Here is a 6000-nt window from a genome sequence, read left to right on the forward strand (position 1 = left end):
TGATAATATGAAGTTCCGGCGATATACCTCTTGACCAGGCTGAAACTTAATTACTCGTGACCTAGCATTGTATTTACGCGAACTAGACTCATGTGCTCTATGCATGTTCTCCTTTATCTTCTCCCTCATCATTGACATTTTGTCGCTCTTATTCAATTGTAAAATCTGATGATCGGTTAGGGACTGTAATTTACGAGCTAGTCTGTAGTCAGCTCCGCTGGTATACATGTTGTAGCCGAACAAGGCAAAAAATGGGTTCACCCCTGTAGCGGAGTGAACTGCTGTTCGCAGGGAACATTCAACTTCGGACAGATATAGGTCCCAGTCACGATGATCATTCTCGACATACGTCCGTATAGCAGCCAGTACCGATTGATTAACTCTTTCTGCAGCATTCGACTGCGGTGAGTAAAAGGCCGTCTTCATGTGGTTGATACCATACGTCTCCACCATCTCACAAAAAGTTTTGGAAACAAATTGTTTCCCATTATCGCTGTGAATGGTTTCGGGCACTCCGAATTTGTGGAAGATCTCCTGTGTCAGGAATTCTATGACATTCTTAGCAGTGGCCTCTCTCATGGCACGAAGAAAAATGAATTTTGTGAAATGGTCAAGGACGATGAATATATATGCATTACCCTTTTTCGATCTGGGGTATTTTCCCAGAAAGTCTATGTATAATTTCTGGAACGGCCTCTCCGTCACCACTTCCTCCCCGATCGTAGGCCGCAAATTCTGGTTTGAAGGCTTTGATTCCTTGCAAGTTTGACACCTTTTCACGAACTGCCGTACTTGACTTGCCATCTTTGGCCAGTAATAAAATGTCCTTAAACGGTTCAGCGTCTTCGCAATGCCTCCATGGCCGCTTATCCGCTCATTGTGTGCCTTCTCCATTAAAATATGTGTTATGTCCTCCGGAATCCATAGTTTCCATTGGGAATCCACTAGGCGATCATCAACTAGTCTAGGGCGAATAAATATCTTCTCTCCGTCTATTTTGAGGTCAGGCAGTTTCTCTTGATTCTCCATAATAGTATTTCTCAACTCAGTGTATTCGGCGCTTTCAAACGCATTTGTATGGAAATCAAAGATATCGTCCTCCGCAATTTCTTCCACCTCGATTCTACCCTCCGCTGGCATTCTAGAAAGAGTATCTGCCACAATATTTTCAGAGCCTTTGCGATGTATTATTGAAAAATCATATGCCTGGAGCTGCAGGGACCATCTCGCCAGGCGTCCGCTTAAGTCCTTTAACGACATTAGCCACTTTAAGCTCGCGTGGTCTGTAATCACAGTAAACTTCATCAATTCTACATAAGGGCGGAATCTCTTTATCGCCAATACAGCAGATAAACACTCCTTCTCTGTAACAGAGTAGTTCCTTTGGCAAGCATTCAGCTTCTGGGAGTAGAATGCTATCGGATTCTCCTCTCCACTCTCCGTCTTCTGAAAAAGTACAGCCCCTACTCCATAATCAGAGGCGTCACACTGAATGAAAAATTCTCTGCTAAAATCAGGGTGGCGTAGTACAGGCGCTGTTGTCAGACAATACTTTAGTCTATCAAAGGCTTCTATGGCCCGGGGTGTTAATGAAAACTTTTGGCCTTTCCTGAGGGTATCGGTGAGAGGTGAGGAGATCGAGGCAAAATCCTTAATAAACCTGCGGTACCAGCCCGCTGTCCCCAGAAAACTTCTAACCTCTCTAGGGGATTTTGGCAATTTTATCCCTTGGATTGCCGACACCTTTTCAGGATCGGTCTTCAACATTCCTCCCCCTATGATAAAACCTAGATAACGCAGTTCTTTAAAGCAAAATAATGACTTTCTAATTCCTATTGTAAGGTTGGCTCTATTCAAACAATCGGCTACCTCTCCGAGAATCCTTAAATGTGTCTGGAAGTCATCAGCGATAATCAATAAATCATCTAGGTATATAAACACGTTGGACTTCAATCTCGACGGGATGACCTTGTCCATGAGCCTGCAAAGTCTTTGCGCAGCGTTGCATAAACCGAATGGCATGACTCTGAACTGGTAGAGGGGGCGTCCAGGAACCGTAAAAGCGGTATATGGCTTAGCTTCCTCTTCCAGTTCAATTTGCCAAAAGGCGTATTTTAAATCAACGCTGCTGATATAGTAAGTTTGATCAATCCTACTTAGTATGCCATCTATGTTTTGTAGTGGGTAAGCGTCCTTTATGGTCAGTGCATTTAATTTCCTTGCATCGAGGCAGAACCTGTTCTTACCTGGCTTTCTTACCACTGTTGTCCTGTTACTCCAAGGGCCATTACATTCTTCTATCACGTTAAGTGCTAGCATATTGTCAATTTCCTTGTATACTATCTCTTGAACAGCTGGGGACAGTGGGTAGTGTTTATCTTTAACTGGTACTGCGCCCTCGATAAGTCTTATTTCATGTTTCTCCAGAGGAGTGCAGCCTAAACCCTTTTCCTCAAATGATGGGAACTTCCGCACTACTTCAGCCAATTGCCTTTGCTGGTCCTTCGTGAGGTCATGCATTTCCGATCTATCATTGGTAGAAGTACCATGGATCTCCGCCTGCAACTCCGCATTTATTTCTGCTACGGGGAAGAGTTCCGGGGCTATCTTAAATCTTTCCCAAAAATCCGCCCCTAAATACAATTCCTGATCTAAATCAGGGCATAGAAAGAGTTTTAGCTGACTATTCTTCCTGTTATACTCCATATTCACAACAATGTGTCCTAGTATTCTATGGACTCCACCCGATGCGGTACTCACATTAGAGGCACAAGGTTTGATTTCCATGCCTAATTCTTCCACCACTTCACGGCAATTCTTTCCCAATAAACTGACCGTTGCACCGGAGTCTAAAAGACCCCGTATCTCTTTCCCCTCGACATTAACTACTGCATACGGTCTTGGATCTCTTTTAAATTGACTTCGCATGATGGCCTCGCAAACCGCCTTGTTAACCATTTTGTTCTCTCTTCGACGTTGTCTTAGTATCATTATCCTTTGTCTTTTCTTGCAGTGAATAACTATCTTATCGTTATTATTATCTTCGTTAATCTTCTCATTTAGTTCAGGCTTATCGTCATCAAAAATTCTAGATCGAACAATCTCATAGTTGCGTTGCCTATCCTCTAATGGCAAATAGTGCCGGACCGCAGGGTAGCTTGCCTCCTCACTCCCCTCGTCATTGGCTACTTGTTCGATTGGTTCGCAAGTGCGGGGTTTTCGGAGGAACGATGGTTCCCCGCTGCAACCATGTTCTTCCGCGAGTTTCCCGTGGAACAATTCGCACATTTCGGGGTTATGGTGTTTTGCCTTCCGCACTTGAAACAAAATAGATTCCTCTGTGAGGAACTACAATCCCTGAAACCATGACCAGCAATCTGGCAATTCCAGCATTTCAATTGGGTCGTAATAGCCGATACTTCAGCCAAATCATCGGGCTCCTCAAAATTCTCAAAAACGATCGGTTCATCCTGAATTTCGCTAACCCGAATCGGTCTATTATTTAAGGGGACAGGATGTGGTATGGGGTCCTTTTTGAAGAAGGTCCTTTCAATCTCTAGGCATTCTACCCTTAACTGTTCGAGTGATGACACAGGCATGGAGTAAACTATACTCGACAAGGATTTACGTAGATTCTTCTTAACTAGTGAAATCATTTCATACTCAGATACTGGCCTCTCTAATTTAGACCTCATAAGGTTCACATCATGAAAGAATGAATCTATTGTCTCCCCAGGCAACTGCTTACGTTCCAATAAATCTCTCATCTCCTCAAAGCAAGTACGTCTCGTCTTGAATCTTTCTATCAACGCATGTTTCAATGACTCCCAATTGGAAACATTGTTGGTTTTCTGTTGGAGCCAAAACCACTCATAGGCCGGCCCAGACACCAAAATGTGAAATTCGTTCAAAATATCGTCCCATTCTAGCCTATAGTGTCGCTGGAAATACTCCAACCGATAAATAAAATCCTCCACAGATAGAGTATTCGGTTTCCCAGAAAAATTCAATCCAAAACGTTCAACCTTTATACCTTGCTGCCCGTTACTAATGGATGGCGTTACAGTATTCCTGCGGATGTTCAAGTTGCCGTCCCCATACGAAGGCGTCGGGCCAGATCCAGTGTGAGCTGGTGGAATGGTTTGGTTCATCTGATTCGACGAGCCACCGCGTCCCTCAATCGACAACCTAGCAACAGCCTCATTCAATTTGTTCACCACTGAATAAACTTTCTCCATTTCCCTTCCTATGCTCTCTTGTACCAGTGAGTTTAGCCCCAAACGAGCTTCATTCACGCTCTCATAAACCATATTCCTTATTACTTGATCCTCCTCTCTTGGAAGATCTCTTTCTAACTGGGCACTATGCTGTGCTGCTCTAGACGTAGCACTAGTACTAGCATTAGGATTGTTGATAGTCCCGGATAAATCCCTCATAGACGCGTCTCTATTCGTGGCTGACTCCATTCTTCCGCCGGAGCCCTTTTTCTTAAATTTCGGTCTGGGTGATTGCCCTGAAATTCTACTAATATCAAACGCTAGTGATCTATTTCTCTTGCTGCGTCTTTTACCTGCAGCGTATTCACTCATCAGTCAGAATATTTAATTATAAGGTTGAGAATTTCCATAGATATTAAAAAAAAAACATATATTGGGTTTGGTTAAAAAAAATAAAAAAAATTAACTACTACAAATCTAAAAAATTAAAAAAATAAAAAAAAACACATTTGACAAAACAACAATCTGATGTATAATTAGTAAACAAATGAATTACAAATAAATTAATTGTTAGGAGAGGTAAAAAAAATAAAATAAAAAATAAGCAAACGACATACACAAATTATTAGACACGAAATTAGTATAAAATAGTGAATATATAGTAATAATTGTTAACAATGTTTCTAGAGAACCGATATTTACTTGCGAGAGTTTGTAGGGTATTTCTTTCAATTGCCAATGTAAAGTGTGTGGAATATTTCTCATGTATGAACAAAAAAAAAAAATTTTTAATATCACAGTGTCCTAATAAGGTTGTCATAGTGTACTGTCACACCGCTATTACATTTAGGAACAAAACATATTTATGGGTAACATCACGGCATATTTCCCTTATTCACAAAGGAAGAAGATCTCGTGACAGGCTATCGTACAACGCAGTCTGTGACACGTTTCGTCCTAGCAGCCATTGCACTCTGTCCCTATGCTAACCTTAAAGCTATTGACGTTAATTAAAAAAAATACACGAAACAGAAACAAACAGAAAAAACAGGTCATTAAAACAATACATTCTTTGTTACATTTGACGAACAAGAGCTATTGCACTTGACCCTATCAGTCTGGAAACGAGTATCCAAATTTCCTTATAACCTATACTAAATATTGCACAATTGTCACATTTTATCATAAAAATGTGGTTGCAATATTTGCAAGCTTACTAGAAAACGCGATACCACGTTTTAAATCTATTTCACCCTATGGTCTATTGCACGGTGCTTTGCTGTTATTGCACTGATAAAGAAAAATTATTTTGTCGACGCCATCATGGCTTGCCTCGGTACTGTGTTTGGCGCAAACTTCTTTGCGCCCGAAAGTTGGCTTGGTATCATTTCGCCATAGTCTCAGCGATCCGACATTATCATTTGCTTGGGCGCCATATTGTTACATTCCGCCTTCAACGGCGCTATGGTGGAGTCCAGCTAGCTATCGGGTCTCAAGGAGGTTCCAACCCTTCCACCATTAGCCCAGGAGGATGAACCAATAAATAAGAAAAATTGTAGGAAATCTAATAAACACATAACAAAACAAAAAAAAAACGCTAACACACCGTACACTGATAACAAGGGAACTTGATGTACCTGCTCCCACACATTGCCCGCCCAACCTTGACCCTTTAGTCCAAAAGAATATAATTTAAAAAGGGCCCCTGTTTCCACACACACTTACCTTATGACAACATACACCCTACTTCCCTCTCTAACGAAACAAAATTAGCACATCATGA

The sequence above is a fragment of the Stomoxys calcitrans genome, chromosome 5 (assembly GCF_963082655.1).
Source record: "Stomoxys calcitrans chromosome 5, idStoCalc2.1, whole genome shotgun sequence".
In the NCBI taxonomy this organism is placed as follows: Eukaryota; Metazoa; Arthropoda; class Insecta; order Diptera; family Muscidae; genus Stomoxys; species Stomoxys calcitrans.